The sequence below is a fragment of the Anastrepha ludens genome, chromosome 5, assembly GCF_028408465.1.
Source record: "Anastrepha ludens isolate Willacy chromosome 5, idAnaLude1.1, whole genome shotgun sequence".
Classification (NCBI taxonomy): Eukaryota; Metazoa; Arthropoda; class Insecta; order Diptera; family Tephritidae; genus Anastrepha; species Anastrepha ludens.
In genome coordinates this window covers 43,470,229-43,497,322 of record NC_071501.1, presented here as the reverse complement: position 1 = coordinate 43,497,322, position 27,094 = coordinate 43,470,229, and the positions used below count along the sequence as shown (strand labels likewise).

General features: G+C 36.3%; 1 protein-coding gene across 4 annotated transcripts in view; it reads right to left on the bottom strand.

The window, feature by feature from the left end:
- Window positions 1–27,094, bottom strand: part of LOC128864295 (brain tumor protein) — a 54,063-nt gene that overhangs the window by 18,239 nt on the left and 8,730 nt on the right. Inside the window, exon 1 of one of the 4 annotated variants that reach the window (XM_054103894.1) lies at window positions 20,098–20,219. The exons of the other annotated variants lie outside the window; for them this stretch is intronic. The gene's annotated coding sequence lies outside the window, so the exon portion shown is untranslated. Of the gene's footprint in view, window positions 1–20,097; window positions 20,220–27,094 lie in introns of those variants that run through there. 4 annotated transcript variants of the gene reach the window in all.

The following is a 27,094-nucleotide window of genomic DNA, read 5'->3' as shown; positions in this document are numbered from 1 at the left end:
GTCACACTGCTAAGCAGACAGGCTAATCCGATGCAGATGCGAACGCAGTCGATTATGACTGGTGAGGCGAGGTAACCTTCGAACAATCTGAAATGAGCAATACTCAACCGGGTTACGGCAATCCTACTAACTTCGGTGTCCAAAAGGTTTTGCCTGCTTGAAACAATCTTATGCATCCCAGTATTTATATATATATATAATTGGCGCGTATACCCTTTTTTGGGGGTTTGGCCGAGGCTCCTCCTCCTTTTTTTTTGTGGTGTGCGTCTTGATGTTGTTCCACAAATGGAGGGACCTACAGTCTCAAGCCGACTCCGAACGGCAGATATTTTTATGAGGAGCTTTTTCATGGCAGAAATACACTCGGAGGTTTGCCATTGCCTGCCGAGGGGCGACCGCTATTAGAAAAATGTTTTTCTTAATTTGGTGTTTCACCGAGATTCGAACTTACGTTCTCTCTGTGAATTCCGAATGGTAGTTACCCACCAACCCATTCGGCTACGGCAGCCGCCCAGTATTTACACAGGTTCAATTCACAAAATAAAAATTTCGCAATTTCCCCTCAAAAATTAGATTCAAGATTTTTCAATTTACATGATTTTCAAGCGATTTACGATATTTGCTTCATTACAGGTTTTCAAACCGAATTCGTTGATTCGCTACTTGGTAAATCTAACGAAAACGTCTGCGCGCCAAGTAACGCAAGGCCGCGGAAGCAAGCTGTTGGATAATTGACATCTGTTGATCAGGCGCGAAGTTTAGGTTTAAAATATCAAAACGTGATGGAACAAAGGTACTTTTGTTATTAAAAATTTGATAATTCATTTAAGATTTTTTGGCTGTATGTATGTTTTCTAGAACTGCCCACTAACAAACCGCCAAAGTAATGAAATTGATGTAAGTACCCATAAGTAAATATGCATTTATCGCATTTAGTGTTTAAGGGGTTATACGCAGTTATGAAGCAAATAAAAGACGGGTTGTCAAGGATTTATCCTGAAGAAACTTCAGAATATTTTAATTTGAAAATTTTTGGCGGTTATAAAAGCATCCTTCAAGAACGTAACAAAATTTTTTATTTATGAAAATGTTGATTATAGAGCGCGCTGCAGGCGATTTCTGGAACCTCCTTTAAAAAAAGACGATTTACGGTGTGCATCGTAATTCAGGATTGGATTATCTGAAATCAAAAAACCAAACAAATTTTGTTAATATATTAGATTATCTAGTAATTAATCGTTCGGCTAATCAAAATAGTGAATTTTCACAAAATGGCAGCTTTTAAAAGAAATGATTTCGATTTTTACGTTAAAATTTGGCCGTAAATTGATTATAAAATGGAAAATAAGTATCAGATTTACAAAAGGAACGATTAATTACTAGAAAATGTATCTTTAAAGATTGAGTTAAAACGGTTGACCGATCAAACAAGCCGTTTTCGAGATATCGTGTACACCGACTTGAAAAATGCCGTTTTGAAAAAAACACGTTTAAAGTTTCAATACCTACCTTAAAACGTGCCGAGGCATCTCTACATATTTAGGTATAACTCCGAAAGTATTGCTTAGATCTACTTCAAATTTCGTGCGTATACTTTTGAATATATGTACATTACAAAAATGCAATAAAAAAAAATCGATTTTTTTGAAAGTCATAACTGCGTATAACCCCTTAAAGCATCTTTAAATGTACATTTATCCATACAAATAAGATCTTTGATCTCCGAACTTTATTGATCGCATGCCATCATATTCTGCTCGTCTCATGCTTATAAATCTCAAGTCCTTATTATTACTGGAGTCATTGATCGTGCCTACTTGCCGGAAGGGATTCGATTTAATGTTCCTCAGCTGTCTCTTAGGAGGCTCTACACTTTTTATGGAAAAAACTTTAGAACTAAGTATGCCACTAACGCTCCCATTATTCGCGCTTTAAGTGAGTTAAATTCCATTAATAACGATTTTGTTCTTGATTTTTCGCTTTCAAGAGTTGCTTTTTTTAAATATTTTGTTCTACATTATAGTTGTTTCTAAATATATGTGTGTACTATATCAATAGTTTAACCTTAATTAAAAGTTATAGGCTTAGACATGCTACATATTTTTTGCATTAAGAATTTAAATGATTGTGTTAGTGATATACGAAAGCAAATCAACACAACCTTCACTCAACACAACCTTCGGTGGGATCTGAGCAACGATTGATTGGACGAGTATGTGAATACATGTGAAATGATCGTGCAGAATTCGGCTGCCGAATCCACAAGTGACAGCTTCCTACAGCCAAAGCTCCTCTCACAATTTTCTTTTTCACCATAGGGGGCGTCCATAAATTACGTGAGATGTTTAAGGGGGGGAGGGGGTCGAGTAAAATCTCATCTAATCTTACGTTGGAGAGTGGGGGGGTCTCGGCAAATATCACGCAATTTTTTTCTGATTGAAACAAAAAAATTGTACATGCTTAAGATTTAATCTCAAGCGTAATCGTAGTATGATTAAGATCATTCACTAATTCGTTCGAAAGAAAATAATTTCATTCATACTTCGACGTTATACATTACTACTGTCAAACCACCATATTTGTTTTATACCAAATAGCTCAATTTAATCTGAATTTGCGGTACAGTGTAGCCCGTCGGTTGTTTTCGCGCCACTATGAGCCGAACGCCCTATCACTCAGGTTGACGTTTGACAATTCCGGACTTTAAAGAAAATGACGGAAAATCATTTGCTCCATTTCTAATACGCGTACCGATTCAACCGCTGAATGCCTTCATCAGCACGCCTATTGATCTCTATTGCCCAAGTATACGCGATGATTTAGAGAAAATATGCTGCATTACATGCGGTATTTACTTCGCATCTATCACAAGAGCTGCAGAGCACAGGAGAGCAGCTCACATTGCACCAGCTAAGCAAGCGCGTATGTTCCGCAAAGTGCGACCCTCACGGATTGTCACAAGACGAGCTAATGAGTTACTGTGCGCAAGCGTCAACGGCTTAGAGTGGCTAGATTAGAACGAAGTTGAAGGAGCACATGATTTTACTGAAAATCATATGGACATGTTGGTCCCAATAGTCTCTCTTGAAACCGCGCATGATTCTCCATGGACTGTATTAGAGTAGATATTCTTTTTTTAATCGCAGTAGTTACGATTTAAGTCTTCTGCGAGTATTGTTGAATTTTTATTACACTTATAACTCTCAGCAATATTGATTACTATGTTAGTCTTAACTAGTCGTAAATAAAAGCACGAAGCAAATTTTTTTTCTTTTTACAATAACAATCCAACGCTTTTACATAAGAAACCCACATTTTGAAAAATCTCACGTGAGATTGGGGGATGGGGGAGGGGGTTGAATAAAATCTCACGACATCTCACCAGGGGGGGGGAGGGAGGGTCAGAAAATTGAAAAAAACACCTCACGTAATTTATGGACGCCCCCATAGGTAAATAGCAAACCTGTTAATCTAGCATTCTTAGACCTCTTCTATTCGCCACTTCTCTGCTCGCTACCTCTCTGCTCGACTAACTTAACGAAAAAGTTGCATGCGAAAGCAACCACAAATTTTTCAAGCAAGATTCGGCGTTAACGAGTATGGTAATACCTCATAAAACTGGCATAACTCCCTATTTTACAAACACATGTAATTTTATGCAGCTCTATTCCAGCGTTGCCAAGATATGTTCATTTAAACTAGTTGCTTCATCTATTCACCACTTGCCAACGCCTGGCGAAAAGAAGACACCTCTTATAAATAAGCCATAAATAAGCCTTTACCATAATACCATTCTGCTCCTAACCATAAATATCGGTCAATATATTATTTCCATTGTTTTCCCAAATCTCTCGCCTATAAGTATGCATTGAAAATTTGTAATACACCAATCAGCATATAGTATATACAGTATTTTGCACGGAGAATAAACATATGAATATGCATGTAAGAAAATGCACATTTGATTAATATATGTGTCACTACCTTGCCAACATTTAGAAGATTGATTGCTCGTCTTTCTTAAAGAAGTAACGTTTGAGGCACTTCTAAACGTTAATTGAAAAATATTACATATTTTACAAAAACAATAACACTACTAACTTGTACATAATTTCTTATCGTGCATAAAGCAGACGATTTGTGTTTATATGAAGAAAAAAAATTTTTTTCGCGATAAATTAATATTATACTGCCGTAGCCGAATGGTAGTTGGTACGTAACTACTATTCGGTAGTTTTCGGGGTTCGAAACCAAGGGAATGAAACAACAAATAATAGAAAGGGTTTTTCCTCTATGTTAGCGATTGCCAATGACTTTCAAATAAATAAAAATGGATTTCTTTTTCCCCAAACTAATATTATTTTTTTAATGCACATAAAAAAATATATGCAATTTGCCATAAGATGAGAACGCGATAACTTCCGGGATTAAACTCAACTTTCTTTACTTTTTCAAATTTCAAATTTTCCGCGATAAGAAATGCTAGTTGGATATGAACACATTTCGAAAAAACCTTATTCGACAATGCTATACGCGCATGAAACGCCACATAATCCAATTCCAATTTTCCATTATACTTTCCTCTTCATTTTAATGTCTGTCACAGTTTTACCCGGCCACACGAATCCGAGAGTTCGAATTTCAAATTTCGAATGACTTTGCTACATAGTCGAATGAATAGTCGAATTAGAGCAATGATCTGAGTTACATTACGACTTCAGAAAACTGGAACGTCGCGGCCAATTTAAGTCACTTTGCGAGAGATAGCTATACCTTCAAATCGTTCATAATAAAATTGTATCATTTGCGCGTGCTGCTCAACCATGAAGATTTGACATCAGTGACTGAATAATAAACAATAGATTTCACAGAAGAACATTCTACGTCAACATCGGCACGTCTCTATTAGAAAATGCTATACACGCAGGCGTACCTACATAGATAACTGGACATTTTAAATATCCTATCAATTATAAATTTTTAAGTACTAAAATTATTATGAAAATTTCATTAAATTTCATAACTGTGGCTTTCGGTCATGGAAATGATCTAAAAATCCTGAAGTTCATTGCGGCGGAGGAACGTGAAATAACAAAGCTCGAACATTTAGCCATCGATATTTTTCGAGGTACCTTACTTTCTTTAATCGGCCTCAATGCTGCTGGCATGGGCCCGCAGTTTTGCAAGTTCGCTATTTCGGCAAATATTTGTGTGGTTGTTGTTGTTGTTGTATCGGCATAAACATTCCCAATACATGTACGGAGAATGCGGCTGGAGTGACAAGTCCTTGGGCGGATATAAATCCAGGTCACTCCTGTAAAGTAGAATCGACAAGTTTATTTTTGGATGATAGTTTTATTTTGGATCATTCACTACTTCAAATATCTACTCTTAGTCAAGAAAAATGTGTATCTGCGATGGTGCTGCTGAATTCTGAAATATCGACGCACTATCTGAACTATATACATACGTACATACCATATACATATATACAACGTAACATTCATATGAGAATTTAGAGACATCGAATTATTCGTTTACAAGGACGATCTTTGACGTCGGAAAAATGGGGCACGCTAAGTTCTGTAAACGTAAAAATATCTTCGCGTTATCTTAGATATTGTTATGGACAACCAGAAATGATCCAAGTCCTTAACGTGAATATCATCCGAGCCACTCAGAAACCGACTAAATATTCCCGTTTCGGATTGATGAATACGCCACACGAATAAAATCATAATCCGAAAAATTGGAAATGTTTGTTCCATTTAATAAGAAATTAAATTTTCGAAAATTGGTTTTTTGTTAATCTAATTTTAATTTTATTTGGAAACTTGTGTTTGAACCACCTCTAATTTTCGTTGTCTTTAATAAAATTCGACAAAAACGGGTTCAAGGTTTTCATTTACTATGCCTCTCTAAGTAAAAGTAAAGGCACATTTTCATATATCAGGTACGCTTAACAGATATCATCCTGCATTTTTTATACAACATAAAAGAAAAGCTGGTAATCATGGTTGGCGCATTAACTGAGACCAGCTTAGCTATAACTTTGTTTTGCAAAAGTGGTATCCTCATGAAGCGCTTCTGTTCCAAAAATACTGCTAGACAGTGTAATTAAAGCTTATTTTCTGCAAAAACATGACAAATTATATTACAGCTTCAACCGCTTTGTTTAGAAAATGGCAAAGTGACTTACAACCTCAACCTTCCCATTCGAGTATTGAGAACTTTTTTCATGCCAAAAGAAAATAATTTTTTTTTTTAATTTCTCAGTTTCTGATCATGTAAATTCTGATAAGCCCTATTCTATTGTACAAAACAAAAAACACCCAAGCTCATTATTTTAGACTTATATTGTGACGGTCTGCCCACTCCTCTACTCTATAGAACTGATTTCATAAAACGAAGTTAAGTTCACCGAATCCAAATTACTTTCAAAAAGGTTATTGTCATCTACCTTGTAGTAAGTAAAACCGTGCGATTTTTTTTGGTGGGCATAATACACGCATACATATATGCAAGTACAATACGCGCAATATTTACGCTCGTATAAAAACAGAATTGGTCCTGAAAACATAAAAACTATGCACACTGCTGAAATAGATCTTGTTTAACTTCGCCAGTGGCAGCAACAGAAAAACAGCAATGATGAAGCATTCAATAAAACCAGTATTATATTAAAGAAGGGCGAAGAATGTATGTATACACACATGAGTGAGTAATGTTGAAGAAGAAAAATTACAATCATGGTTCTTGATGTGCATATGTATGAGTGCATGTGTGTGTGCGTGTGTGTGTGGAGAGACGAATGATTATTCGAAGACTCCTTTATGTTTCTCTTCTGAAAGGGCTTTAAACTTTTGAAAAAGTCAAGGTCAGTGATTCTTTAATTCGCTTCACTTTATTGTATGCTTTGTCGTCTGCAAATTGACCCCAACTCTTCTTCTTACGCTATTCATTCAACACTACTTCGGCAATGTTTCACACGCAAATGGCAACTGGTCAAAATGATAAACCATTGTTTTACAACAAAATCTATATTTATAATAAATCTTCGAATCTGAGGTGATTACAAACCTACCATTTATTATGCAATTTCACTTCCATATAACTACACCTGCATACTATATATGTACATATGTATGTAGCTAAAATATACCAATTATATTTGTATATATTAGAATAGAAATTTTAAATTTAAAAAATGTGTTTAGTAATTTCAACTAAAGTCGCAAATTCGTTTAGTATTTTCTATAGTAATGGAAAGAAGACCCAGGGCTAATTTGAGTTTTCTGTATGCAGTGGGAAATACTGGAAATGTACACAAAGTGGAAAAATTATTATAGACTACTTATTTAATTTTCAAGTTCATATGGGACTCCATTTAAGACTAACAATTCCATATAACATCTGTCGTCGTATAGGGCCTAGCAAGGATCGATAACGTGGCTGCTGTGGTCGAGAGTTTGCTAAATGCAGGAACATCACGTCGCAATCGAACTATATTACATATATTTCACAAAACGAGCGTTGGGTTTCAACTGTTGCCGCAGTTGTAGCAAAACCTTAGTGCAACTCAAATTAAATGTAAAATTTGGCTGAAGAATCATCTCTTCAAACAAGATGCAATTGGAGATTTGAAAATTGTCATGAAATTGTAAAAAATCAACGCATTTGCAGGTACAATTTGATACGCATTTTAATATTGTTACGCATTTACGTATTGTAAAATTGGGTTGGCAAGATGCACTGTGTCGACACGTGATCGCAAATCGGTATCAGTCAATCCCAATTTAAATAGAAAAAATCATATGAGCAAAATCTTTAGTACGCCCTTAGATTTTATAAATCTTTCATCAATCAAATATTCACTAAATTTAAAATACCTCGAAGTCAAGATCCACACTATAGAAAGCACAATATGCCATCTAAATTTGGTATCCAGCAAATATATACGAGTGCATACAAAGTGAAATCCAAAATAAATAAGACTCGCGTCATAAAAATGGTTTTGATGGCGCAACCTTTTTAATACGTTAGTGCGTTGGAAGTTACATCCCTAGCTGATGTCCAGTGAAAGCTTGGTGACATTCGTTTGAGTGAAGTGAACTTATTGCGTCTAAAGTGTCAGTATGTTTCGGTACAAGAATGGTTTTTCGAACAAAGAGGTAATGTCAAATATTATATGTTTTAAAATCGGTAAAACGTTTACCGAAACATTTGAATTGATGAAAAAAGTTTATGGCGATGATTGTCTATCTCATGTCAGAGTTCATGAGTAGTTTACACATTTCAGAGATGGTTGTAAGGACATAAATGACAATGAATCGCGCTGTCCAAAATCAGTAATCACCGAAAACTCCATCGAAATTGTTCATAAATTTATAAAAAATTAACCTCATTAAAGAGGCGAGAAAAGACGAAAACTTCCTTTACATCATTGTAACTGGTGATGAGACGTGGCGTTTCCAGCATGAACCTGAAACTAAGCGTCAAAGTGCCGAATGGAAGCCCCCAGACGAGCCATCACCCAAAAAATCGCGTTTGGAGAAGTCAAAAATCAAGTTGATGTTTTTTTTTTTTGTTTTTTACGATTGCAAGCGAATTGTCGACAAGAAAATCGTGCCAACGGGCCAAACCGTCAGTGCAATTTTCTATTTTCACATTTTGAAGCGTTTGATGCATCGCATTCGTCGAATTCGCCCTGAATACCTAGAAGGCGCTTATTGAATGATAATCCAACATCTCATCGATCTACTCTTGTGACAGATTTTTTTACTAGAAATCGAATTTTAACCATCAATCACTCACCGTATTCGCCTGATATGGCTCCCTGTGACTTCTACCTATTCGGAAAATTGCATTTGGCCATGAAAAGAAAACTTTTTGGGTCCGTAGAGGACATCCAAAGGACTTGTACGGACATCCTGAAGGACATCCCGGTCAATAACCTGAAATACTCTTTCAAAAAGCTTTTAAATCGCGCAAAACAGTGTATCAAGGCCAGAGGGGACTATTTTGAATAAATAAGCTCGAAGTTGTCAGAACAAAGTTCCTGTCGTTTATATTTTAGCTCAGTCTTGTTTATTTTGGGCTACATCTAAAGGTTAATAACCATCCGGTGCCATATGAACTTGCATATGCATATATCGGTGTATTTGCAAGATTTTATGGCAAATTTACACAGAATAGTTTAGATAAGTTCCACTTCAGATAAGACATGTGTTAAGTTTAGCACGTTTCGTGTTTACTGTTCTTTTAGGCTCATCGCCGGAAATCACATAATTCTAATGAGCAAGTAATTTTTCTTTGTGAACCGTAGTTTTTTTTTATTTAGGAACAGGCGTTTGATAACCATTTGAACAAATCACTCCGCCGGGGAAATTAACTCGTTCGCTCAATTCTTTAACATAAACTAACAAGGTTATGAAGGAAAAACGCAGAAACAGCGTTGAGAAATTCATGAAAAAAGTTTGCATATATATATATACATATATATAATTGGCACGTACACCCTTTTTGGGTGTTTGGCCGAGCTCCTCCTCCTATTTGTGGTGTGAGTCTTGATGTTGTTCCACAAATGGAGTGACCTACAGTTTCAAGCCGATTCCGAACGGCAGATATTTTTATGAGGAGCTTTTTCATGGCAGAAATACACTCGGAGGTTTGCCATTGCCTGCCGAGGGGCGACCGCTATTAGAAAAATGTTTTTCACCGGGATTCGAACCAACGTTCTCTCTGAGAATTCCGAATGGTAATCACGCACCAACCCAAAGTACAAAAAAAAATAACCTGCTTTAGTGTTAAAACTTTATTTAATCCTAGATACTGTTGCTTTTTAGTATTTAGATAGTCTATCATTAGCATCATTTACCACTATTATTACGTTCCCACGTCAGTCGATTCTACGTTATCGGAACGACCCGGATTTATATTGGGCCAAGGACTGTCACTCCAGCAGCATTCCCCGCACATGTATGGAGAATGATTATAATGATAGAACAACGACAACAAAAACACTGTTATTTAGGAACGCGTTTTATATTTTATTGTAATTTTGGTATTTTTAATAATTAATAATAATTCTGAAAAACTAAAAAATATTCATTATTATTGCCTTTTGCTCTTAAGCTGTCGGGCCATTGCGGTATAGCGGCACCTATAATATCCAAACAATTTTCCGGAAGCCAATATTTAAAAAAAATAAAAATTGGAATATTTTGCCGTAGTCACTCTCGGTACAGTCTTGTTGAAAGAATCAGTTTTTTCCACTAAAATGGATCAGTTTTTCTCACTATGGATCAATTTCTAGTCTATGTGCGATCTACAGGATCAACCAAGTCTAACCTAACCTAACTTCTCACCTCGCTTTCCAAGGCATCTTCTTGGTACACGTTCGTTATCATGTATTCCATTGACATATGGAAAGATTTCACGCTTTATCCAATGTTGTCAACGTCGAGAAATTATCTGCATAATTCGGAAAACCCCATACTTGTTTAGTTATTAGTACCTCCCTCTCCTCCATTTGCATTTGTTGTTTGAAACGTTTTGCCTCATAAACAAACGCACTACAAGCATACATATACAAGCACGCAACTCGGAGTTAATAACCGCTTTTGCTTGTATGAATGAATATGTGCGTTTGTATGTTCTTTCGCATGCACATGCTTTAATAGTGGTACATAGTCTACAAAAATGGCAATGCCACGAAAAAGGCAGTTAAGCAAAGGCAATGACAGAACAAACAAGTTGAACTCATAATAATCGTAGCATGCTTATTCACCCTCAACGTTTTGTGAACACATAGAAAAAAATATAAATCGACCAAATAATCAAAACGGTGCGCGGTGTTGCCAATGGAAATATCACAATTATTCAATATTTATAGTTCATGTATGTCTACAAATTTCTCTTCAATATTAAAGATCAAGTAATTTGTGACCAAGGTTGAAATAAAATTTTTTAATGGTGGGTAGACGATGCTTCAACTAGGTTTTTATCATGTAGATATTAATCGCAAGAACATAGTTAGTACAGCGGATTCAAGGTTCCCCAATAATCCCTCTTTAACGATACAGACTTTTCTTCTTCATGATTGGCGCGACAGCCATTTAAGACTACATTTACCAGACCAATCAAAATGACTGGTCTTGCAATTTGAATTCAAAATTCTTGCTGCGTGTAAAATTTTCTTTACGTAATTATATCACGACTTTTGTAGCTATAACTAACGAATCAGTTTTATGAACTTAATATTATTTTAGATATATTCTTAACAAGTATATTTTATAAGAGCAATATATAAATCACAAAAAGAGCAGTTTAATCACAAGGTGGTGCAAAACTAATCATCCAATTTGGTTTTTGAATAAATTTTTTGCTAAATAAAAATATGAATTTGAGTAAAGAAAATCGTTATTTTGACATTTACTCGCTAGATTGACTTTCTGTGTGTATACTGTAGCTGTTTAGTTCACAAGTGTCATATATATGACTGACGTAAGACGCCATTTGCCAAAATTGTAATCCACTCGATAGGGCGTATAAGAAACTTAAGGGGGGAGCCTGATTTACAGGCTTCAGAAAACAAACAAAAAGTGAGAAATTCAACAATTTTTCGATAATTAAAAAAAAATCATTTTTTTGAAAAAACAAATTCACTTTAGATTGTTTAAAAAGTGGGTTAAACATAACTTTCTTCAGGTTTTTTTAGGTTTAACTAGAAGAAAATTTAGTTCCGAATACAATCAATGTTATCTCGTTTCGATAGAACGTTTACCTTTTTCCCTATCTTTCCCGCCAATCAAGAAAAATTGTAAAAATAAAAAACCGAGAAACGCGCGTCAAAGTTTTTGTAACTTCTTTAAATCCGAAAATATTTTGAATTTGTTTCTGAAATTTTGAGGACACATTCTTGGATAGTTTGGGAAGACATTTATGCAAAAACAAAAATCGTTTTTTGGAGCCTCTAAAGCAGGCTCCCCCCTTAAAACGTCCATTCATTTGAAACATTGAATAAACGTAAATACATACAGCACCCTCCTTACAAGATTTCTAATGCCAAGTAATTCAATAAAAAACATAAACAAAACAAAAATTATTCAACACTTTTAATATACAAACTAAAATTAAAATATACGTAGTACGCATAAATGAAATGGTAAAAAATAAAATACCTTCAATTTTTTTTTTCTTTTTTTTTTTTGCAATGAAAGCTCTGGTATGTTTAGCTCTTTGCTAGCACGATTCAAATATTCATATTGCTTCATTGCTGTCACTTATTCTTTTATTAAATTCTTAAAGTCTTCTACTAAAGGCTTTAAGTTCCTTTCATCACGGGATAGTGATTTCACAATCACGCATAGATTTGGTACACTATATAAAAGTATTACCAGATGTATAAATTTATATATGGATATAATTAATGTGTGTAAGTTTAAAATGCTCATTTATTTGAGTTTTCTTTATTATGATTTATTATTAAACTTCAAACTAAAAACTTTGTAAGATCGATAACGTACTAAACGAGTACCGTGTAAAGCGAGGAAAAATGTATTTATAAATGAAAAACTCCAAACCCCGATTTCAATGTCCGAGGCTGTTTCTATTCACCAACATTTACTAAAGCCATGTAGAACTTTGTTTTTCTATGAAATGAAACATAAAAGTTTGCTTAATTTTCCAAAATTTGTTCTCAAGCTTTTAACGGAGTTTTAATATTAATTCAAATAATTGTCGTCCTCCCGTTCAATCGTAAAAGTAATTGTAAATTGGGTCTTCTTCGCTTTCACTCGGTGTTCCTTTAATTATTAAAATTATTCACATTTAAGTAAAAGATCTTCCTGCAATTGAGGGTGAATCTTCTGCTCCCTTCATTACCACTTCTGCGGTACCTGAAGTCCCTTTGTCCTTTGGGCCCCCTACTTTTCGTCTTAATTATGAACGATATTAGTAGCCGCTTTTTCAGGCACCTATTATACGCAGAATTTTTGCTGTAATAAAAAACTCAGAAGGATGTGCTTAGACTGCAGGTAGGATCTTATTCGAGGCCGAAATGTTTATTTTACGCCCAAAGTGTCTCAATTCTTGAGAAGATAGAGATATATAATGCGAAGAAACTGCTGCTAAATGTTCAAAAAAAAGAGTTCACAAGTACTACGTCGGCCACACTAGATTATTGTTATAAGGTGTGAATCTCTTTATTTAAGCATTACATTTTTTCAAACAAGTTTTGCAATTTCTCACATATGCTAACTCTTTTTGTGATTCATGAAGAGTTTTCATCAGAAATTGTTGATATACTTTGAGACTAATATTTATTATAGCAATTAATTACGTAATTATAGCTAACCTGCTTTTTATTACTACCTCCTCTACGCCTTCTTACGCTATTGTTCATCATGGACAAAGGCAACCAACCAGCCTAGGCTTTATGTCGTATTTTGTTGACATGCTGGCCGATGTGACTCGATGAACTTTTGCTACACATACAGATTTCCACACAATTTATTTGCACATAGATTCGGAAGAATACTTGTATTGCGATTCTTCATATTTTGTAGCTTTCCAGGCAATAGTTTTAGCTTTTTGTAACTTCTTTTTTCAACTCATGACTCTTCTTCATTGTCTTTTACTGTGTCTACAGATACGCATTCCATACGTTCCGAGAAAGCAGTGCTTGTTATTTCTTATTGTGCTATTATCAGTGCTTATTTCTACAGAAGAATGGTCAGTTTCGCTATCACTGTACCGAACGAGAGTCCTTTTATTTGAAATCTAAAAAGCGTTTATGAAATCTAAATTAATATTACATATAATTCCTCCCGTCATATTAAAAAAACATCACTAAAAAAAACTAATTTAGTCACTTATTTCATGAATTTTAAAAAGAAAATTCGCTCTCACAAAAAATATAAACTTATCATGTATACTTATAGGCCTATCACAATGAGTCCGTTGCGGCAACACATTTGACCAACGTGACGTTAAAAACGTATCGTGATGCCTCAATGAAAGTATTGTCGCATATAAACAAGAGCACAGATGTTCTTGGCATGAAATCAAATATTAAATTTATACACAGGTTTTTGTTGGTTGCGAAATATGTATATTAAGGAATGAATGCTTATTGAAGCGAAAGAGGGTTTTAATAGAATTTATGGTAGACATAGACGGTGGGTGCGACCACAGCTTCGAGATCGGGACGCACATCCAGATCGGGACAACTTGATTAAGCCTGGCCTTTTCTATCCTGGCTTTATAGTTAGATGCGACAGTGACGTTAATATGAAGAATAAAGTTTAGTCTGGTATCCATTGCAACCTAACCTAACAAATTGATGAACTTGTTCTTTTTCTGTAATTACGTATTTTATTATTTGTTAAAAGAACAACATTTTACATTTCTTAATATTTAGGTGGTCAAATTCTTCGATTAAATCGTTCGACTTAAAGTTTCACATCCTTGGTATATATCAAACATTTTTATAATAATTCATCACAGTAGAAATATAATTGATAAATAGCAAGAACTTAATCGGTCCAAGGTAGCTGGTATGTTGCCCTCCCAAAGAAACGTCAATTACGTTGGAAGTTTAAATTGTTCAATCGTAGCAGTAGGAAGAGATCTAACGGAGGAGACTAGGTTGGAAACCAAGAAAATCGAGTTTACAAATGAGCTACAGGTAAGGTAATATACAATAAATATGACTACAGGTTTTGTGTTTACATATTCAATTCAATAAGAATTAGCATTAAATAATCATTTTGGTTTTTCTAAAACATCCGAAAAGGTTTTAACGGTGGTCGTCAACTAACTGATAATGGTGTTTTTAACTGCAGTTAACACAGAAAAAAATTTTTTTTTAATTTGCATGGTTTACTAACTAACAGAGTGGAATCTTTCTGAAAGATTGATTGATTAGATTTCTAATAATATATTAAAATAGTATTATGATTACATGCATTCACAAATAAAAAAATATTTACAAGTTTACTATTTTTTTTTAATCTCTGCATTATTTTCTCACAAAGTAGACATCAGGAGAAAAGGGTGATTTTTTAGCTATTATTTTTCTAAACAGTTGGTTTAAACAGCTGACGCACGTTTCGTGTTTTGTTTCACTGTCAAACATCTTCAGTTTGGTCTATAATTTAACCATGAATGGTCTTACAAACGAACAACGCTTGCAAATCATTGAATTTTATTGTAAAAATGCGTGTTCTGTTAAGAAAGTTTATCGCGCGCTTCTTCCATTTTATGGTCAGTTTAATCGACCGGCTAATCGACCTGAAGCGGCTATTCGAGCTATTCTGACTAATTTAGAACCAAATTTACATTATTGGACATCAAACCAGCAACACGCTTACATAGAGTGCGAACTGAAGAAATATCGCATCTGTATCGGCCAGTGTTAATGATGACCTTCAATTATCGATTCGTCGCCGTTCGCAGCAATTGGGGCTCTGTTACTCAACAACGTGGAAAATTTTGCGAAAGGATTTAGGTGTGAAGCCTTTCAAAATACAGCTGGTGCAAGAATTGAAGCCGAACGAGCTATCGCAACGCAGAATCTTTGGTGAATAGGCTCTTGGAAAGTTGGTCGAAGATCCACTTTTTTATCGAAAAATTGTGTTCAGCGAAGAAGCTAACTTTTGGATCAATGGGTACGTAAATAAGCAGAATTGTCGATTTTGGAGTGAAGATCAGCCAAAAGGATTGCAAGAGCTACCAATGTATTCAGAAAAGGTCACAGTTTGGTGCGGTTTATGGGCTGGAGGTATCATTGGACCGTACTTCTTCAAAGATGCTGCCAATCGTAACGTAACTGGGAATGGTGAGCGCTATCGTGAAATGATATCCAACTTTTTTTTTGCTTAAAATGCAAGAGCTTGACTTGGATGACATGTGGTTTCAGCAAGACGGTGCCACATGCCACACAGCACACGTAACAATGGACTTGTTGAGAGGCGAGTTCGGTGAACATTTTATTTCACCTTCGGGACCTGTCAATTGGCCACCCAGACCGTGCGATATAACGCCTTTAGATTATTTTTTGTGGGGCTATGTTAAAGCTCATGTCTATTCAGACAAGCCTGCTTCAATTAACGCATTGGAAGACAACATTAAAGCATTTATATGTGAGATACCGGCCGAAACATTGGAAAGAGTATACCAAAATTGGACTAAGCGGATGGACCCTTTGAAGCGCAGTCGCGGTCAACATTTGCATGAAATAATCTTCAAACATTAAATTATATGGACTGTACTATCGATTTAAATAAAAATTTCATGCATTTTTCTGAATTTTACGTGTGTTTTTTTGAAAAACTTTCCTATAGCTCTTAAAAAATCACCCTTTATTACTTATATTACCATCTCTCAAAAGGAGGTTGATGTAGCCAGAGCATATCTTGTACACCTGTATTTACTTGGCAAAGACAAGACTGCACATCTTTCATCGTGATAAAATGGATCCGAATGAGATCTAGACTATACATTTTCCTTTAAATGAGTGCATATTATTTTCTCTTTCCTCTCACAATTTTCTAATACATAGATGCGACAAGAAATTAATATCGGAAGCAATTTTGTCAAACTATATTAGTTCAGATCGCTGTTCTTAAAAAATACATCGATATACTAAATGCAGTCAATGCTGAGCATGAACTTCCATCATTTGTCCGAAGTTGTTCAAAACAATGAACCAAAGGAGTTTCAAATGATCATGTAGTTCAGATTTTAGTCCAAAGAAAAACTTCAGACACATTCTACCTCATCACCAACATATACCAACATTTTTAGAGAAGACTGCACATCAAGATAATAAATCTGTATCCTTCGGAATTAAAACTGGAGTAAGACAAGAGGATACGCTTTCATCAACGATCTTAAACCTTATGATATGCTATGCAAAATGGACTGGACATCTATTAAACAGAACTACCCAATTATTCGCATTCGCGGATGACATATGTAGCAATTGTCAGCAGAAGCATCCACGCGCTTTACAAAACCTTGGCGGATATTGAAATGGCAGCTGGTAGAATTTACCTTAAAATCAGCGAAGATAAAACGAAAAACATGATTATGTAGACAAAATAAGCCAACATCAGACAAACTGAAAATTGCCGATTTTTCTTTTGAAATCGTGGACTTAAGCTTTGAAAATTACATTATAGCCTACTAAAAATCGTCTGAAAAAGCAATAGCAGAAGAAATACTTCTTATAAAGCTCATATACAAACGAAGTTTTGGTTTGTTTACAATTCAGTAAATAACCAAGGCGAATCTATTAAAGGTGGTGTTGGTAAATCAGCTGAGTTGTTTTTTTTCTTTCGCCGTCTCCATGTGGGTGTCAGCTCAGAATGAAACAAGACGAATTCATTATTTGTTTTCAAGTTTCTCAATACTTTGCTTTGACAATCAAACGTACAGAACAGTGTCCTGTAACTTCACCTCTGGTGTGAGCAAGCTCTGGTCCACCGTAAGGTCCCTGTCGAACCCGACGAAGCACAACGACAAGGTGGATATCACCTTCAATGGTCGTACTTCGTCGGACCCGAAGAGATGCGCGAGCTATTTTAGCCGGCAATTTATACTGCATCCTCCGGTCGACAGATCCAAACGTTGTGCCACCAGACGGTTGCACAAACTGCCCTACAACAGTGCACCGCTTACTTTCACCAGCGACGAGGTTCAGGGGGCCATCAAACGAATGAAACCAACAAAAGCCATTGGCCCCGACGGACTAACGGATGCTGAAAAAACTGGGTCCATTGGGAGTAGAATACCTCACAAAGGTCTTCAATCTGTCCATGGCCACTCTCATTATTCCTGATAAGTGGAAATTAGGGAGAGTGGTCCCACTACTGAAGCCTGGGAAACCCGCCAACCAAGGGGAGTCTTATCGTCCGTTAACTTTCCTTTCCCCAGTAGTGAAGACACTTGAAGCCCTTCTACTCCCACTCCTCACACAACACCTGACTCCAGCCCCACACCAGCATGGTTTCCGTAGAGTGCATAGCACCACCACGGCACTCACCGTCATAAACACCCAGGTAAACCGCGGACTTAACCAAAACCGCCCCTGCGAGAGGACTGTCCTAGTAGCGTTGGACTTACAAAAGGCTTTCGATACAGTCACCCACGCCACGCTACTAGATGACATTTTACAGTCGACACTCCCGCCAGGGCTGAAGAGGTGGACCGCGAACTACCTGAGTGGTCGTCACTCGTCGGTGATATTTCGAGACCAAACCTCTAAACAGAGAAAAATAAAGCAAGGAGTACCGCAGGGTGGTGTCGTCTCACCCTTGCTTTTTAATTTCTATATTTCGAAACTCCCCCAGCCACCAGAGGGAGTCTCACTGGTCTCATACGCCGACGACTGCTCGATAATGGCGTCGGGCAATGACATTGATGGCCTATGCTCTAAGATAAACGACTACCTCGCCCGCCTTTCTCGCTTCTTCACTGCGAGAAACTTAAAACTTTCTCCCACTAAATCCACGGCGACCCTTTTTACAACCTGGACAAAGGAGGTCAAGCTGCCACTTCAGGTGCACGTCGACGACACACCAATACCGACGGTTAATAATCCCAGAATTCTGGGAGTCACCTTCGACAGCTTGCTCTCCTTCTCAGCGCACACAACCGCTATTGCAACGAAAGTACAGAATCGCAACAAGGTCCTCAAGTCGCTTGCCGGCAGCACTTGGGGCAAAGACAAAGAAATGTTGCTGTCGACTTTCAAAGCAATAGGCCGACCGGTTCTCAACTATGCCGCGCCTGTTTGGTCGCCTGGAACCAGTGATACGCAGTGGACGAAGCTACAGACCTGCCAGAATATTGCCATTAGGACCGCGACAGGATGTCTCCTGATGTCCCCAATTCAACACCTACACGATGAGGCTAATATGCTCCCGGTTAAGGAGCACAACAAAATGTTCGGCAAGCAGTTTCTGCTAGGGTGTCACCGCAGGCCTCACCCATGCAGACACCTGCTCGAGCCCGAGCCACCTCCTAGGCACATCAGGAGACACTTCCTCAACTACGTGGACGAGATCCTGGGCAAAACAGACAGACCACTCCAGGATCAGACAGTATACGGACAGACCATTAACGACATCCATCGGGAGACCCTTACCACCTTCCTAAGCTCCCGACCCCCGAATGCCGTTATCGGAGTCCAACCGCCACCCATCGCAGATGAAGAGCTCCAACTTCCCCGAGAGTCCCGCGTAATCCTGGCACAATTACGTTCTGGATACTGTAGCAGGTTAAACTCCTACCTATCCAGAATCGACCCCGACATACTAAACATATGTCCAGCATGTGAAGGCACCCCGCACGACACTAACCACCTTTTCACATGCCCCAACAAACCCACTCATCTAACACCTCTCTCCCTCTGGACCCAACCCGTCGAAACAGCCAGTTTCCTGGGCCTACCGTTAGATGAGCTAGACGAAGACGACCGGTAATTTACATAACACTGACAGGGCAAAGATACTGCTACAACAACAACAACAACAGTGTTGTTGGTCTTGTACCACAACGTGTAATAAGTGAGCCTTGGTAAATAAGCAAATTCAAACCAAAAAATACATATTTTAATTTAAAAAATGCAGCGCATAGATTTTTGAAAATTTTTTGCGGTTTCCTATAAAATAATTAATTGGTTTAAAATCATTATTAGTCTTACCCCACTAGCAAGCAGCGCCATTAGTAAAACATTCATTATAAATTAAAATTATACCACTTATGATCTTATTTAAATTTTCTATTACTTATTATACAAATATAACTTTTGTTATTAAAAAAACTGTTAAAAACAAAAAACCTCATCCAAAAATTTCTATTAACACAAGAATAACAGCTAACATGAAAACTGATTATATTCTTATTCTTAATTAGATCACCACCACTGTAGTTTTATACAGATCAAAAAAAAAACATGAATACACCCATACATTCGCATGCAACTTTCTTTTGAAAGCTTTACACGCAAATGTTTTAAGTTTGCTTTTGTTTTCAGAAATGTTTATTAAATTATACAAAAACGAAACATAAAGAATCCAATGAACTCACCAGAATGCCTCGTTTTGTTGCCATAAAGACTTAGACAATATTTCCTGCTTTTTTATACATAGTAAATTAATTAAGCACAAAATTTAAACCAGTCGAAAAGAAGACAAAACAGGCAATAATTAGATCTAAACTTGGTCCTCAAAACTTGCCAGTTCCTACAAAACTATGCACGCATTCGGCTCCGCACTACACTAGCTCTTCTTTTGTACACATTCTAACAACAACAAAAAAATTAACAGCAAAATTAACAACCGTCAACTTCAGAACGAACATTGACCTTCATTAAACAAAAAACGACATAGAGATAGAAAAAGGTGCAAAAAATAAAAGCACTGCTGGTTTTAGCTGTTGCTTTGACTTGGTCTTTCTTTGTTATAAGTCTAGCGTATATCAATACGTGCATGTACAAAATAAATAAATAAATAATTATATTGAATGTATTTAACAATAAAACAGTACAGCTTCTCTAACACGAAATATTTTCGTTTTAATAATAATTTAATTGTGAAAATTACTCAGAAATTTGCATAAACACGTTTGTGTTTTTCATTCATATTGTGTAAATCAACTCTTTCAAACCTACAACTGTTGAAACCCATATCAGAGCGAAGTTTTTTCCGGGATTTACTAGGATTTCATTATCATGTAATAGAATAACATACTCACTTTTTGCAACATACTATACCCATCAAAATTTCATTTAAATCGAAAATTAATTTTCAAACCCCATGAGATTCAAGATATGTGAGTTTCACTGTACAATAAATGAAAACCACATGCAAATGCTCAAAAGCTTCGCTCAGCATTCAGTTCGGCTTAAAAGCCGAATTCACTTCGCGTTGAACCGTGACTTTGTTCACTGTGAACTTTAAGTTGGGCAATGGCAAAAAGAGTAGCAACTGCTCAGAACCAAATCAACATACACGGAATCTGTATTTTCAAAATTCGGTGTGATTGGACTCGTATTTCCTCCTTTGCTTATACGCATATACACATGCACGTAACAATATGTATATATAGTATGTAATGTATTTATGTATGTACGTTTGCTATGTATGTACTTATGATTTAATGTTAACACAAACGAATTAGCGTTCTTCGTAATGGCTAAATGCGCCGTGGTAACAGGCAAATAAAGCATACATCCAAACGTGTGTGTGTCCGTACTTGCGATTGTGTATGTACTTGGAAACACACGCACGTGCGAAAAAATGCGTTGATACCCACTCAGACTTTGAAAGCTTGGGTTTTTCAAGTAAAGTGCGTTGAATTTTTATCTCTTTTAAAACAGTTTCTAGATGACTCTCGTTCTTGTACAAATTTTGCAGTCGAGATAATGACTTAAAACTTTCATCATGGCTCAAATCTCGAAGGAAGTTTTGGAAAGTTATCTTTCCAAAAATCATTTCTCGTTAGATGGCTCTGGAGTTAAAACAATTTATTTATCCACAATCTACCACTCTCCCCGCGGAACTGCCAAAAAGGTATTACCTGGGGTAAACTAGCCCTGCCTAGTGTACCGTGTACCACAACTTATTTATCTATTTATTTGCTGCAGTCCTATGACCTATATATACATATATATAACATATACATATTACAAAATGAATACGTTTCCACGAGTCGGTTCTACATTACCCGGATTTATATCCGGCCAAGGACTGTCACTTCAGCAGCATTCAACATATGTAAATATGGGGAATGTTTATACAAAATTAATACTTCTACATGTGTTTCTACATAAAGCCAAGCATTCAATTCAACAAGGTAGAAGTGACAACACCCCAATCGAACTCTCTCATACCTGACTATTATGTCAAAAAGGGTAAATAAAGAAATTAGCCTAGTATAACCATTTTTGCTCAAAAGAATTTGATATTAAAATGTCTGTAAAGCTGAAAATATTTCAAATTGCATTCCTCATTCATTAGATTCTTTTTAGTTAATATATTATTGCATTTTCATTTTATTGTATGTACAAGATGGCGCAAAATTAATCACCCTATCGGAAGATTTATAATTTTTGCAAATGGCGTCGTAAGTCAGTCATATTTGACACTTGTGAACTAGATAACTGCAGTATACAAACAGCCTAGCAATGGGGCGCGTTAAGGTCAAAAAAGAAGTTTCCAAAACTAAAATTTTCAATAAAGTAAAAAAAGTTATTCAAAAACAAAGTTAGATGATTAATTTTGCGCCACCTTGTATTTGTGACAATACATCCTTCTTAAAGAAAATTACGTACTAACTAATTTGCAACACATTCATTTATAAAACCAATTTGGTAATTTTCTTGTTTTTATTCACATCACGTTTTTCAATCTTTAATTTATTATTCATATGCGAATTTTGATTTAGGTTTTATTAGACCACTATTTGAAATTTGGTCTGTGTCATGTGTAAGAAATTTTCTCTTCAATTCGGTAATGGATAATTTTCATTTAATAAACCCAGCTGTGCATTGAAGCACATCTCCCTCAATTCATACATTTCTAAATCGTCAGGCTCAGTTGAAATTGGATATGTTCTTCTTCTTCCGGCAAAATTTCACAGCTTCGTTATGAAAAATTATTGACTATTTACGGAGAACGAACACGCCCTCTTAAAATGGGCAGCAAATAAAATCACTGACACTAAAATTATTTTCGCACACACGCAAGACTCTCTCTCGCTGCTATTTGCACAACGTTCTCGTTTAACTTTGCAATATACCTATAATATAATTGGAGCGTACACCCTTTTTGGGTCTTTGGCCGAGCTCCTCCTCCTATTTATGGTGTAAACTGGAGGGGCCTACAGTTTCAAGCCAACTCCGAACTGCATATATTTTTATGAGCAGCTTTTTCATGGCAGAAATACACTCGGAAGGTTTGTCATTGCCTGCCGAGGGGCGACCGCTATTAGAAAAATGTTTTTCTTAATTTTGGTGGTTCACCGAGACTCGAACCTACGTTCTCTCTGTGAATTCCGAATGGTAGTCACGCACCAACCCATTCGCCTTCGGCGGCCGCCATAGCAATTAGAAGGCTTAAAATAACGCCCAAATTTATTTTCCTGGTTCTGGGCACGCACAGCACACCGTTCGGTATTCCTTTTAATTTTATTATAAAAGGAAAAGAACTGATATTCTAGTTGCAGTTCAAAACAGAGAAATGTGGAAATCATATCTACCTTGTTGAACGTGCCTTGCATAAAGTGTATTGCATGTTTACTTTTTAAAAATTTTCCCAAAATTTATTTATCGATATATACGAGTAGACTATTCTTGATGCTGTCTCAATGCAAGAGAACCCAATCAGCACTATATCTGTATGGAATGACTGTCAATCTATAGATTACTTATCCAATAGGTATTGTTCTGCAGTGATTAAATAGCAGTCTATCGAAAGTAGCAATGTTTTCGCAATTTTTTATTTGAGCTGGTAATCCGAAATTTTAATACTTTATAGCTAACTTATCAGAAATAAGTATTTTATAGAACATAGCCAGGATATTCTACGTATAATTTTGACCAGGCTTATATGAAAAATAGCACATTGGAATGTTTCCGCGGTACACGAAACTAACAAAAATTCCGTGAAAATCTCGCGAATATTTTTGCCACAAATCCAGAATGTCAGAATTGAATTTATATTCATCGGTAAAGATTAATTTTTGCCTACAAAATTTTAAAATTTCAGCGAATCTTATTTTGACTACTTAACGCGTGGTAAACGTCTTTATTCCAATACTTTGACTTCTGTATTTATCGACTTCTGTTTTTATGGTTTGCTAAAATATTCCGTGCCCGCTTGTTTTAAAAGCAGTATCGCTGATATCAATTCCAATATCCTTCAAGGATATGATTATTCCATTCACTCAGAGGCGGTGGTCATGGAACTAGTATCAAACAAAAAGTGTTTAACAATCGCCAGTACCAAATATTATATTTTAGAATTATTTAAAAGTTAGTATTTTTTTAAATTTTTTAATCAACCACTTTTTTGCCCTATAGAGAATGAGTCAAACATCAAATAATTTGACCAAATGTTCGCAGACCGGGCATCCCTTGCCATAGCTAAGCTCGGGGTAGCCGTAAATTGAGGTTGATATTAACTCTTCATTTGATTTTTTTTTTTTAATTTTTTTTGAGGCGTCCTGTTATTTGTATTAAAAAATGCAGAAAATTCTGATAATATTCTTGTAACAACTACCCGATCAATATATATGCAAAGATGATGATAAATAAGTTTGCCTGCCGCCTCCCCAGCTTATGAGACACAGAGCTCTGTGCAAAGGGTAGTTGTTACTTTTTCCAACAGGGTAGTTAAATATGTACGTGAGTACAAGCATATGTATGTATGTATGGATACTATATTTCAATGTTGCCATTGTCTAACACCGAGTACATTCACATCTCTCCCCAGGTTTGTAGCGTTAACTTCATCCGAAAGAATCACATGCACGTGTTTGTATGTATACTCGAATTTAAGCATATACATACGTGTGTATGCAAACACATTCACAAAACTAAATTCATGTTCTGGCTATGTTTTTGAGTCATTCAATATGTTAAAGAACCAGCAACGATCGGGTTTACCTTTTTGCCAATGATGATTATGAAAAGAATAGAAGATGATGTGTACAAACGTATACATACTTACACGGGCATATGTATGCATGTATGTGAAGTCATCTCTATAAATACGAAAACGAAAAAAGGTAATAGTAGTAAACTTGGAAAATTAACCCTGATGGGACTATTGAAAAAAACTTTGATGATTCAAGTCCACAATGAGCTTCTGATTCGGGACCAATCAAATACTAGCTGCATACAGATTTATATCTGGCCAAGGCCTGTAGCTTCAGCAACATTTTTCTAACATTTATGGAGAATATTTATGCTTTTACAAAGCAACAACAACACGCAATCCAGTCGACTATTTCCAGGCTGGCTTTTTCGAGTCTGAACGTGAATTTAACATATTTCTGTTATAATTAACGACTTGATCTTCTAGGTAGCTTCCTAAAGCATAATTTTTTATCGGTTTATGGATGTAACCTTTTAAAAAAGGTCCTCGAAAAGGACAAAAAAGGTCAGACCCAGGTGCCCAACCGAAGGTGTTAAAAACAGATGCCCAACGGAGGGTTAACAATTACTTTTTAAATCGAAATATTTGCTTGGAAACCTCTTTGACTTAATTTCGTTGTTGTTGTTGTTGTAGCAGCATGAACATTCCCCATACATCCATATATACACAGACATCCATGTCCTAATTATAATCCTGTTTTGCTAGGTAATATAACAAGAACAGTTTCTCATTGGCGAAACTTCGCAACTTCGCGGTCGTTTTTAAATTTAAAATTTAATTTACAAAGCCAAACAATTTTTTTAATATCACGCTTGCCAATTTCTTCTATTTTTACCACATATCTATGTATACCTACATATGTACATGTATCAAATAGATTTACATGGTTATTTACATTTACAATGTCAGCCTTGAAATCCAACGTAGAATCTCTTTTGCCAAGCTACTTTGGACTAAGGAGGCTATTGAGCAGCAAAGTCCTCTCGACGAACAAAACTAGCAGTTACACACGCCCGATGAGGCGTCGCTTGGAGTGTTTGAGAGAAAGATTCTGAGGACGATTTTGGGGCCTTTGTACGTTGGCGACGGCGAGTATTGCTAGTGATGGAACAGTGAGCTGTATGAGCTTTCCCATTAAATAGACATAGTGCAGCCAATAAAGATCCAGCGGCTTCGTTGGCAGAGTCACGTAGTCTGAATGAATACAAACGTTCCGGCACTGAAAGAATTTGATGCGACACCAGCTGGTGGTAGCAGAAGAAGAGACATGTCCAACCGGTGCCGGTTAGCACCAGAAAGAAACGGCTGGTGCGCCTAGTTAAACTCAGCCAAAACCGCTTAAGCAGTAATCGCGCCAATCAAGAAGATTTAATTTTGTCCACTTTCTCCCCCCTTCTTAATTGCAACCTTCTATAAGGGAGTGCCAAAATTCTTGCCACAAGTGAGCAAACATGGTCTTACACACAACATAACGTAATGGTAATTTATTGCTGTTTGCAAAATGCAATTGCTTATTGCTATTCAATTCATAATTATTATGTATAAGTATTTACTCTCAAAACGTGCCGATTTCCATACATACATACACATAGTAGAAAAAGTCTGCGCTCACCTATGCAAATATTCTTTGCATTCGAAAAAGTTCAAAACAATAAATATTTCAGAAATTTTTTTTAATGAGTTTTATTTAGTTCACTTAAACGTAACTATCACACATATTTCGCTACCAATAACAAAATCAAATTTAAAATGAGATCACATAAAATTAAAAAGGCCATTCAAACTAAACGGAAAAAGTTTGCGTTCACTTCAATAATAATAAAATAAAAGGCTTAAGATCATAGGAATGTTTTAAAATTAATAGCTAGTTGGATATCCACGCCTTTTTATGACTTCTAGAAGGCGTCTTTTCATTGATCCAACTAGTTTGGCTGTTATTTCTGGACTTATGGCTTCCCATTCCTCTTTAAGCGCGTTCTTAAGCATTTCCTTGCTAGTTATTATACGCTCTCGTGTTTTTTTTTCTAGAACGTCCCATAAGTGTTCAATGGGGTTAAGGTCAGGTGATTGTGGGGGTGTGCGAAGTTGTTTTGGAACATTATACAACAACCACAACCTAACAATCTCTGCTGTGTGTTTCGGGTCGTTGTCCTGTTGGAAAACAAATCTTTCACCGAGTCCCAGTTTGATTGCACTTTCTTTCAAATTCGTTTTTAAAATATCGAGATAATCATATCTGTTCATTATCGACTCAATAAACTGTATATTTCCAACGCCCGAACTAGCCATACACCCCCATATCATGGCACCTCCTCCCCCATGCTTTACCGTAGGTACCAGATTTTGCTTTCCAAGTGCCGTTCCGTTTTTCCTCCAAATAATTTTACGACCTTTTATCCCGAAAATGCAAAACTTGCTCTCATCTG